This window comes from Oryx dammah, unplaced genomic scaffold, assembly GCF_014754425.2.
Source record: "Oryx dammah isolate SB20612 unplaced genomic scaffold, SCBI_Odam_1.1 HiC_scaffold_28, whole genome shotgun sequence".
In the NCBI taxonomy this organism is placed as follows: domain Eukaryota; kingdom Metazoa; phylum Chordata; class Mammalia; order Artiodactyla; family Bovidae; genus Oryx; species Oryx dammah.
This window is the reverse complement of record NW_024070212.1, coordinates 10,951,356-10,964,029: the sequence shown is the minus strand read 5'-3', so window position 1 is coordinate 10,964,029 and position 12,674 is coordinate 10,951,356. Positions and strand designations below refer to the sequence as shown.

Below are 12,674 nucleotides of genomic sequence, written 5' to 3'. Positions count from 1 at the left end.
CTTTAGAGAAGAGGGAAAGTCTCAAATATATTCTAAATTTTTGAAATTAGAAAAAGAGGATGAAAATTGATTCTGAACTTTATTTTGTATTAAATGCAATGCCTTTAAAAATCTTAGAAAGGTTTCATGTGCTTGTTTCTTGTAGAAAAAGACAAGATTATTTTGTACTGTATATGGAAAGTCACAAGCCGTTGAATAGCTACAATAATCTTGAAACAGAAGAATAAAATGAAAGCAGTTACTCCATCCAATACTAACACTTACTGTATGGCTACATTAATCAAGACAGAGTGCTATTGACAGAATTCATCAAAGAGTCTGACTCCATATTTTTCTTTTCTCTACAGTTCATAATCCTTTACATCTCTTCCTCTTCTCCTTCTGCCACACAACTGGGCAAGCAGATAAAAAAGGCCAGTGCTCCAACCATGAAAGCTTCTGAATAGAAAAATATCACCCTGTATTAACTCCCTAGTCCTTATAAAAATGCCAAGCCAACTCCTTTTTCCCACTGTCTCAGATCACTTAAGATCTCTTTTCGAAATATCCTTTATATTGGGAGTTTCTCATTCTTAGTAAGGGGGTTTAAATAATCTCTTCATATGAAATATTCTTTACATTGCATATATTGTTTTTATATACTTCTCAAGCCATTTAAAAATATTTAATTGAATTTAAATGCAACAGTATTTTGTTACCTTACATCTTACAGTTAAAATATATCTTTTACTTTCTCTATGAACTTTGCTGATATATGCATATATACATATATATATGTACTTATAGGTTTTTAATGATCATCTTTTCATACTTCTGTGCAGTAAAAATGTTCATAGGTTTATTTTTAAAGTGTTTTAAATATATTTTTTATAAAGAGGAAATTTGATTAAATGTAAAAATTAAAATTTGGATATAAAATTATTCCTAGATAAAACTGATGCTTAAAAATCTTACCTAATATGTCCATTAATAATATTTCTTTTTGCTAAAACAGCATTGATCAGGATTATTTTTATTCCAATTTTTAAAAATAAATGCTGATCAAGTTTATGAATTTCTTCTGTTATATAGCTTTAATAGTCTAATGGTCTTTCACTGACAGTTATTTTTAATAATTTATGGGAGAACAATCTTATTACTTTCTTTTTCTGTTTTCAAAAGAAATGATGTGAAATCTACTGAACATGTAAAAACAGAATCTTTGCCTATCATTAACTTTTGACTTTTCAGTTTGTGAAAAATTTATCACAGTATAATTTTCCAGTTATTATCAAATTATTGCCAATTATAATTATTTACTTATTGCTTATAAATCCTTTGACTAACTTTCCATATTAAGAAATTTAGAAAAAATAAAAATATTATTTATTTCAATCACCTTGTTCAGATTTTTTTTAATTAAAATTCTATTAGCCTATAACACACTTCAGCTGTCTATGTATCTATCCTTCTATTTACCTGACTTTGAAAAGATATAAAGATTATGGATTTCACTCATTCTATTTAGAAAACTCTCTCTGTGATAAAATTTATTTGAGAAAAATAGGACCTATGCTGCCAGAGGATGAATTAAAAGTACCTTGCCCACATTTCTCCCACTTATTACAACTAAAAAGTGGCTATTATGCACAAAACTTATCGAAGAGGTCTCTGGGATCAACATAGATCCTCTTGCAAAAAAAAAAAGAAATCAACAAAAACCCTGCTTTCTCTATTCAAAGCACAAAAAAACAGGCAGCCTATCAAAAATGAAGAAAACTTCTAGAAAGTAAAGTTTTTAGTAAGTCTAAACACCACAGAAAATACTCTGACCCCACCTGCACCCTTGTCAAAAAAGACCAAGTGGGACATTTGAACTTTCATCCTTTTGATAAGATGTCCTAACGTCTCCTCCGGGATGATGTCAGGAAAAGGGAAGTATGAGTCAGGATTCCTGAAGCCTGGTAGAGAGTTTCTCTCTTTGCTAAGTGAACAATAAACAGAAAAACCCAAAGAAATACACACAAAATATAAATAGTCAAACTTCTGAAGACTAAAAACAAAGGAAAAATCTTGAAATTAGTGAGGAAAAACAAATGCCATTTTATCTATGGGGGAAAAGCAATGTGAAGAGCAACAGATTTTTTTCTTCAGAAACAGAAGGAAGTGTGTAGTGTAGAGAAATGAACATCTTTGCCAGTTGATGGGTGGCAGGGGTTTTCAGGATTCCATAAACCTGAGCACTTAACAGAAACACCTAAATTTCCAGAGTAAATATCTTCTGCTTAACATCATTTAATTGCACAAAAAAGCAAATGCAAATGATGTAACACTAATAATCACCTTATTTCAAGTTTTTATTCTGAATTTTTTCAATTTACTTTTTATTGAGATAATGAGACTTTGGTTTATAACGTATAGTAATTTCATGTGCATAACATTGTATGTCTAATTTTGTATACAGCACAGTGTGCTACCTACCAAAATTTTAGTATCCATCTGTCACCATGTAACTGATCCTCTTCACCCATTTTGCCTTCCTTCCCAACTGCTTCTCCTCTGGTAACTACTACTCTGTTTTAGGTATCTATATGCTTGAATTTGTCTGTTTGGATGTGCTTTTCAGTTATTTTATTTGCTTAAGTTTTTCTTTTTGTAATCCATGTTATCAGTTTTGACTTTTTATTTTATTTATTTATTTATTTGCTGGGTTTGGATTGCTGTGTGGGCTTTTCTCTGGTTGCGGTGAGCAGGGGCTACTCTCCAGGGGTCGTGCACGGGCTTGTCACTGAAGTGGCTTCTCTTGTCGCAGAGTATAGGCTCTAGGGCTCGCAGGCTTCAGTAGTTACAGCATGTGGGCTTGTAGTTGCAGTGCCCAGGCTCTAGAGTACAGACTCAATAGCTGTGGTGCAAGAGCTTAGATGCTCTGCGGCATGTGGGATCCTCCAGGATCAGGGATGGAATCTGTATCTCCTGCACTGGTAGGCAGACTCAACCACTGAGCCACCAGGAAAGTCCCCACATTACAAGCTTTTAAAATGAGAAATACCAGCTCATAGATAAAAATACAGTTGAGAATACAATGGCATTGTCTCAGATCCCACAAGTCATATTTTAGAAACTGTAACATCTAATTTTTATTTAATTTAGCATATATTTACCATAAAGTGGAAATAAGCATTAATAGTATAGTCATAAAAAGAGATAACTGTCTCAAAAAACATTGAACATATTTCATTTTAAAAAGCACTGTAAACCAATGCAATTTTATAACATATATTTTCTCAAAACATCAAATATTTTAAATTCGTTTTTTTCCAATGCAAAGCCACTATCCAAGACTTGCCAAGATTTACTACCCTCAATTTTTTGCTTTCTCCTTTATTGAAATAAGGTTGATGTATAGTATTATATAAGTTGGTGTACAATATAGTGATTCACAATTTTTAAAGTTTATGTTCTATTCATAGATATTATAAAATATTGTCTGTATTCCCTATGTTGTATAGAAACTCCTTGTTTATTTTATACATAATAGTTTGTAAGTCTTAATTACCTAGAGTTAAACGGCCTCCTCCCTATTCTTCTCCCTACTGGTAACCACTAATTTGTTTTCTACAGTTGTGAATTTATTTTTTTCATTATATTAAATAGTGTGTTTTATTAACTGGATTACACATTAAGGCAGTATTTCTCTTTTTCAAACTTATTTTACTTGGCAATCATAACATCCTGTAAGTTCATCCATGATTTTGCAAATTGCAGAATTCCATTCTTTTTTATGACTGAGTAGTATTCTATTGCATATTTATACACCACATCTTCTTTATCCCTACATCTGTTGATGGCTACTTCGGTTGCTTCCATATCTTGACAAATGTAAATAATGCTGGAGTGCATGTATCTTTTAAAATTAGTGTTTCTTTTTTACAGATGTATACCCAGGAGTGGAATTGTTGGGTCATGTGACAGCTTTATTTTAATATTTTGTGAAATTTCCATACTGTTTTCCACACTGCCTGCACTAATTTACTTCCCCATCAGCAGTGTACAAGGGTTCCCATTTCTTCATATCCTTGCCAACATTTGTTATTTTTGTTCTTTTTGAGGATAGCCATTCAAACAGGTGTGTGGTGATGTCTCTTTGTGATTTTGATTTACATTTCCCTGATGATTAAGGATACTGAGCATCTTATCATGTGCCTGTGGACCATCGGCATGTCCTCTTTGGAGAACCAATTATTTACAGGTAAAAGAATGAAAATAGAATACTAGTAAGACCTAAATTTTTATACAAAAATAAACAAGATTAAAGACCTAAATGTAAGACTAGAAGCCAAAAAACTCCAAGAAGACAACCAAGAACACTCTTTGACAGAAACCATAGTGATATTTTGTTTTGGATTTGTCTCCTGAAGCAAAAGAGATAAAATTTAAAATAAGAAAATGAGAACTAATTAAACTTAAAGGTCTTTGCATATCAAAGGAAATCATTGAAAAAAGGAGAAAATGGCCTACTGAATGGAAGAAAATATTTGCAAATGCTAAGAATGTTAAGGAGTTAATATCCAAATAAGTAAACAGCCCATACAACTCAACATCAGAAAGCAAACAACCTGATTTAAAAATGAGCAGAAGATGTTTAATACATTTTATTTATATATACCAACTCATAATATACCACTTATGTCCTTCCTGAGAGAGTATAGTAGCAACAGAACTGAGAAAAAGATTCAGAAAAGTCTTTAGGTTTTATGCTGGAATTTTCAGTAAGATTAGTTGCTACTTATCTGTGATACATAAACTTTGTAGAATTTCTTATTTTCTTAGGGTAATATTGACCTTCCCTGTAGCTCAGATGGTAAAGAGTCTGCCTGTAATTCAGGAGACCCAGGTTTGATCCCTGGGTCAGAAAGATCCTCTGGAGAAAGGAATGGCAATCCACTCCAGTCTTCTTGCCTGGAGAATCCCATGAATAAAAAGCCTGGTGGGCCACAGTTCATGGAATCACAAAGAGTCAGACATGCCTGAGCAACTAACACTACTTTAGGGGAGTCTAGGGCAATATATAGAGACTTCCCTGGTGGCTCAGATGGTATAGACTCAATGCTGTATTTCCTTCGTTACTCATTGTATGTCTGCCAAAATTATTACAGAACACCTTTTATTGTCAAAGCACTCAGTACTATAAAATTTTATTTAAACATTAGCTCTTATTGCTTTCACATTAAAGAAAATGGGGGTTGCTTACAGTCCTCATTCAAGGATTTCCTAAGCAACAGAACACATAGGCAGTACTGTTCTGTTTACTTATTTGAATCAGTGTTCCAAAATATCCCATAAAATCAGAAGCTAGCATCTAGCAGTCATTGGAAGGACACTATCATGTGCAGTATTATTTAAAAAATTTAATAGTATGGCATGACACTTAACTATATATCTATCTATATCAATCTATTTATCTATCTATATCTAGAAATATATTGAAATATACTAGACTGTCAATGATTTCTATACAGTGTATATCTTATAAGAAATAAGTATCTCCCCTCAGCAGCACAACACAATTCCTCACAATACTACCTAGAAGAAAAATTCAACCTTTCCATCACTAGGAATTTAAAATCATCTTTAATATAGTAAACAAAGGCTTCCCTGGGCTTCCCTGGGCTTCCCTGGTGGCTCAGATGGTAAAGCATCTGTCTGCAACGTAGGAGACCCGGGTTCAATCACTGGGTTGGAAAGAACCCCTGGAGAAGGAAAAATGGCAACCCACTCCAGGACCCTTGCAAGGAGAAGTCCATGGAGTAAGGAGCCTGGTAGGCTATAGTCCATGGGTCGCAAAGAGTTGGACATGACTGAGCGACTTCACTTTCTTTCTTTCTTTGATACAGTAGTCATAGGTTTGGTGTTTCTTCTTCCATCATGCTTTTCGCACTTCAGCAAAGGTACAAAACACCGAGCGGATGATTGGCAGTAGCATAGAATATACAGAGACAAATAGTAGAAGTAGTTGGAAAACTTCCTTAACATGCTAACTAAATGCCTGTCATGGCTCAGGTCCAAGTCTGAGACACTTGATCCCTTTATGTCAACCTCTGGGAAAAGGCTTCTCCAGATATTTTGGGGTAAATGCTTCACTGACATCTGTGAACACTCAGTTATGCAGTGATAATACAAGATGATTCAAGAAATTTCTTTCCAAGTACCTTCCTGAAAGCATTCTTCATGTCCTTATTCCTGAGGCTGAAAATGAGAGGGCTAAGGAAAGGAGTGACGACAGTGTAAGGAACTGCGATCACTGTGTCATCTCCCCCTGATGCTTCTGGCTTCAGATAAACAATAGATGCAAAACCAAAGTGGATGATGACCACTGTGAGGTGGGAGGCACAGGTAGAAAAGGCCTTCTGCTTGCCCTCAGCTGAAGGGATCTTGAGGACAGTGGAAAGAATGAACACATAAGTGAGGATGATGACTAGGAAGGTGCCCATCAAACCTCACACTGACATCACAGTTACAAGGAATTCTGTGAGGTCACTGTCTAAACAGGAAACCCCCACAACAGCTTGCATATGACAGAAGTGTTTGACAAGGTTGGGGTTGCAGAAAGAGGCCCTGAATACCAATGCAGTCTCTATCACAGAGACAAAGAAGCCTGCAACCCAAGCAGAAACCACAAGTTTTCCACACACCATGTTGGTCATAAGCAAAGGATATCTGAGAGGGTTGCAGATGGCCAAGAAGTGATCATATCCCAACAAAGTAAGAAAGGCACAATTAGTGCCACCAAGTCCCAAGAAGAAACATATTTGCAAGCCGCAACCTATAACTGAAATTTTTCTATTCTTGGCCAAGAGATTTACCTGAGTCTTGGGGATACCCATTGGAGAAGGCGATGGCACCCCACTCCAGTACTCTTGTCTGGAAAATCCCATGGATGGAGGAGCCTTGTTGGCTGCAGTCCATGGGGTCACTAAGAGTCTGACACAACTGTGCGACTTCACTTCATTTCACTTGGGGATAATGGTTAGTGTGTAGCAGGTCTCAGAAAAGGAGAGTGCACTAAGGAAGAGGTACATGGGTGTGTGGAGATGGCTGTCCACCCAGGTAAGACCCAGGATGGCCAAGTTACCTGAGAGGGTGAGAAGGTAGACACAAAAGAAAACCACAAAGAGGAATGTCTGTACATGAGGGTAAACTGAAAAGCCAACAAGAATGAACTCCTTCAGGATTGTCTGATTGATCTTCATTTTTTGAACATCTGAAATTCAAAAGAAACAGTAAATAAGTATATAGTTTTCCATTATTCTTTTGAAAATTTTGAACTTTTTGTTGTGTTTAAAACTTAAAGATCAAAATTACACTTACAACTTCATATTAAGTTTAGGAAAACACAATAAGTATGGAGATGATTTGTTTCCCAATTTTCTTTCATTTGAATTTCTTTATTGTGCTAACAATACTGATTACCTTTGATTTTTTTGTGATCTATTTTTAAAATGATTTTATTGGCTGATAACTGGAAAAGGAAATAATTTAAGAAATACTCTAATTCATGTACAGATGAACAACATAAAGGTGATTCAGATTTGCATCACATTCTGAATCCTGAATCTACAAAACTCTTAATAGAAAAAATTAAAAAAATCAAAGTCTGACACTGCAACTTGTACATAAAATATTGTCTATAAATAGCTAATGAGTGAAAGTTGATAGTTGACAGCAATTTGGGGAGTACATTTGGACAATGGTTTGCAATGGTAAGGGAAGCCCAAAATTATTATCTCTTCTTGTATAACACAGGTTCAGAAATATTAAAATTAAATAAAGAACATGCTTTCTTCCTTCTACTCTGAAGAGGAGGAAGATAACAAATATTCAAGGACCTTTATGTTAAATTGTGATTAATTAGAGCATGTGTATGGTAGTTCAGGTGTCAAGATACATTTTTTCCCATTTAATCAGTGCCAAGATTGGTGTACAAAAGATAAATGCTAGTGATTCTGTATACCCTTTGATAAATATACATCTGATTTGATCTCATCCTCCTTGAAATTAGGCAACATGCTGTATTTTGTTATATTTAAAGTATTCCTTCAGTTTTCTATGACACTGAGCTATGTTTTCTTCTTTAGCCACATGTCAACATATTTAATAACTTAATAGAGCCTCAGTTCAGTTCAGTTTAATCACTCAGTCATATTCAACTCAGTAACCCCATGGAGGGCAGCACGCCAGGCTTCCCTGTCAATCAGAAACTGCCAGAGCTTGATCAAACTCATGTCAACTGACTGTGATGCCATCCAACCATCACATCTTCTGTCATTCCTTTCTCCTCATGCCTTCAATCCTAGCATCAGGGTCTTTTCCAATGAGTCAGTTCTTCGCATCAGGTGGCCAAAGTATTAGAGCTTCAGCATCAGTACTTCCAATGGATATCCAGGACTGATTTCCTTTAGGATGGACTGGTTTGATCTCCTTGAAGTCCAAGGGACTCTCAAGAGTCTTCTCCAATACCACAATTCAAAAGCACTAATTCTTCGGCACTCAGCTTTCTTTATAATCAAACTCTCACATCCATACATGACCACTGGAAAAACCATAGCTTTGGCAAGACAAACCTTTGTAGCAAAGCAATGTCTCTGCTTTTTACTATGCTGTCTAGGTTGCTCATAGCTTTCCTTCCAAGGAGCAAGTGTCTTTTAATTTCATGGCTGCAGTCATCATCTGCAGTGGCTTGGAGCCTCTCAAAAATAGTCTCTCACTATTGGGACAGGATGCCATGATCTTAGCTTTTTAAATGTTGAGTTTCAAGTCATCATATTCACTCTCCTCTTTCACTTTCATCAAGAAGCTCTTTGGTTCCTCTTTCCTTTCTGCCATAATGGTGGTGTCATCTGCATATCTGAGGTTATTGATATTTCTCCCTGCAATCTTGATTCCAGCTTGTGCTTCATCCAGCCCAGCATTTTACATGATACACTCTACATATAAGTTACATAAACAGGGTGACAATATACAGCTTTGATGTACTCTTTTCCCAGTTTGGGCTTCCCTGGTGGCTCAGAGGTAAAAAAGTCTGCCTGCAATATGGGAGACCTGGGTTTGATCCCTGGGTTCGATCCCTGGGTCTGGAAAATCCCCTGGAGAAGGAAATGGCAATACACTCCAGTATTCTGGCCTGGAGAATCCCATGGATGGAGGAGCCTGGTGGGCTACAGTCCACGGGGTTGTAAAGAGTTGGACACAACTGAGCGACTTCACTTTCACTTTTCCCAATTTGGAACTAGTCCATTGTTCCATATCCGGTTCTAACTATTGTTTCTTGATCTGCATACAGATTTCTCAGGAGGCAGTAAGGTGGTATGGTATTCTGATCTCTTCGAGAATTTTCCACAGTTTGTTATGATCTACACAAAGGCTTTGGCATAGTCAATAAGGCAGAAGTAGATGTTTTTCTGGAATTCTCTTGCTTTTTTGATGATCCAATGGATGTTGGCAACTTTATTTCTGGTTCCTCTGCCTTTTCTAAATCCAGCTTGAACATCTGGAAGTTCATGAGTCACATACTGTTGAAGCCTGTCTTGGAGACTTTTGAACATTTCTTTGTTAGTGTGTGTGATGAGTGCAATTGTGCAGTAATTTGAACATGCTTTGACAATGCCTTCTTTGGGATTGAAATTTTGCCAACTTTTTTCATAAATTTACTGAGTTTATTCTTCACACTGTGTAGTTGAAGTAACTAGGACATTGATGAAATGTATAGGGCAGCTGTGATTATTTTATTTAATTAAAAATAAGATTATTGTATCCATGAAGAGTCATATTTGTAACAGGAATACAGCTGCTTAACTTTAATGGTATATTCTTTTCATTTATCAATTTATTTTGAAAAAAAAAAACATGATTCATATAAGTCTGTAGTTCTCAGGGTGAAATTTAAAAAGACAATGATTTCCAATAAGTCTTTCATGGATGCGTTAATTTTTTTTTTTTTAATTGCTGTATCTGTAAACAATTTGTGTTGTACTTTGTTATTCAGCAGTGTATAGGATGACTTTGGGCATGATACTAAACAGATATTTCAATGTTCCTTAGATTTTGTTCAGGTTAAGATTAAGCATTTCCTGGGTAGAATCAGTCTGGTCACTGGGAGTCAGAAGAGGCAGCAGGTAAGTGGTCTGAATTATAAATATTTCCAGGAAATACACAACCTCAGAATCTGCCTAATAGGTACCATTGAAATTCCACGGATCCTTTCGTCCTCTTAAACCTAACAAAACCTTTATTCTTTCATAGTTGTACGTGAGTCACAGACCTAATCTTGTCTATGAACATTTTCATATTTCCTGTTTCCCACTCTCACTGTGTCCATACTTTTGTTATTTGTGAGTAATTTTCTCCCGGAGAGAAGACTAGGGTATTTTTCTGCCTTTTTGCCTAAAGGTGTATTATGAGGGACAGTGTCGAGATGATCTTTGGGCTTCCTCATGAGGCTTTAGGTAAGCTTCCTTAGTACTCAAACTCACTATGAGTCTCCTAGGGATCCAATTCCAAATTTTCAGGTTATTGTTGCACTTTCCCCTATAAGCAGCATTCTGAAAGATTCTGAACTGTTTCAGAAAACTTCTTTTCCCAGTCATAAAATACTGAGTCCCAATATGCCCTCATATTTATCCCTAAATCATTGTGAAAAATCTGTAAATAGGTCAATTTACACTCTAAGCTTCTTAAGTTCTTATGACTGCTCATAGTAAATCTATCATTAGGAAATTATATGGATTGTGAAATTAAAGGATTAAATACGTATCACAAAGGAGAATATACATATATATTTATTTATTGAATATACATATATATTTATTGAATATACATATATATTAATATTTGTCATATTATTTACATATATTTTACTTGTATGCATGTGTACTAAGTCACTTCAGTTGTGCCTGACTCTTTACAACATTATGGAATGTCGCTCTTCTGTTCATAGGATTCTTCAGGCAAGAATACTGGAGTGGGTTGCCATGCCCTCCTCCAGGGGATCTTCCTGACCCAGGGATGGAACCCACATTTCTTGTGTCTCTTGCATTGGCAGAGACAATGTCTCTTGCATTTACTACTGACACCACCTGGGAAGCCCAAATATTTTGTTTGTGTATATATATATTTATTTATTCATATCAGTTCAGATCAGTTCAGTTCAGTTCAGTTCAGTCTCTCGGTCGTGTCCGACTCTTTGCGACCCCTCGAATCACAGCCTGCCAGGCCTCCCTATCCATCACTAATTCCCGGAGTTGACTCAGACTCATGTCCATTGAGTTGGTGATCCATCCAGCCATCTCATCTTCTGTTGTCCCCTTCTCCTGCCCCCAGTCCCTCCCAGCATTAGGGTTTTTTCCAATGAGTCAACTCTTCGCATGAAGTGGCCAAAGAATTGGAGTTTCAGCTTGAGCATCATTCCTTCCAAAGAAATCCCAGGGCTGATCTCCTTCAGAATGGACTGGTTGGATCTCCTTGCAGTCCAAGGGACTCTCAGAGTCTTCTCCAACAGCACAGTTCAAAAGCATCAATTCTTCGGTGCTCAGCCTTCTTCACAGTCCAACTCTCAAATCCATACATGACCACTGGAAAAACCATAGCTTGACTAGATGGACCTTTTATATATGTATATATATATATATATATATATTCAAAACAATACCTGATATCCCAGCTATATACTTCTCCCTACCCTCAGCCATCTCTCAGGTTGTCTCCAAATCAACGTCTCAGATTTAATTTGCAATATGGATTTATTGACAAAAGTAATGCACACACTTTCCAAAGTCAAAGAGAAATTTTAATTTGGAGAAAATGTAGTGACAGTTAATCATGAAGAAAAGGGAGTCAAATCATCAAGAATAGTTTCCTACCTTCTGTATTTTCCAAATACAGAAAGCCAATTCAGTGTTATAGTTATATTCTTCCAAAATAGTCTTCTTATTGTCAGAAGCATGCTTTGTTCTTTTTTACTGAAAAGAGGCAAAAATTGACTTGGTATGAAAAATCACTGGTCAAAGACTCTGGATTAACTTTTTCACTGCTACTTTAATAATCTTGGGAAAATACCTGTGCCTTCTGCATCTAAGTTTACCCACCTAGGAAGTGAGGAAAACAATCCTGATTTTGTACATTTCCGCTTTCTATGGCTCTTTTTGACATGAGACGTGAGGCTATGCCACTTGTACTATGATCAGATGTTAATACTCACTAAACTACAATAGTTTAGAGCCTTTCCCTCTATCCCTTTAGAAATATCAGCTAATATTAATAGTTATGAGGGCTTGAGGTTCCTCAGCTCTAGAGGTTTAATTCTGGTTAGGAGACCCCGAGGGATTTTTCTTTTCTTTCATCAGAGGGAAAAAGAGAACTTTCTCTCTCAACTTTGTAATTTATTCTCATTAGTTGCAGGGCTTTGTATAACATGTGACTTGTAAAACTGTTCTGGGAATCTCTGGGGATTTAGAACGTGCTGAGTTGAAATTCTGCCAATAACCAAGGCTTCGTGCTACTTCTTAACTTTAGTTTTGGTAGGAAGTAGAGTGAATTCCATCCCTAATGCTCATTCAATTCACTCTTCCATTCATCAAAAACATTTATTTCCCACTCATCAAAATCACTTTTCCTCTTATCATGGAATCTTTCCCTGGGTA

The 12,674-nt window shown here is 36.0% G+C and overlaps 1 pseudogene; it reads right to left on the bottom strand.

The window, feature by feature from the left end:
* Positions 1 to 6,136: 6,136 nt before the first annotated feature.
* LOC120855626 lies at positions 6,137 to 7,259 on the bottom strand (annotated as a pseudogene).
* Positions 7,260 to 12,674: the final 5,415 nt, after the last annotated feature.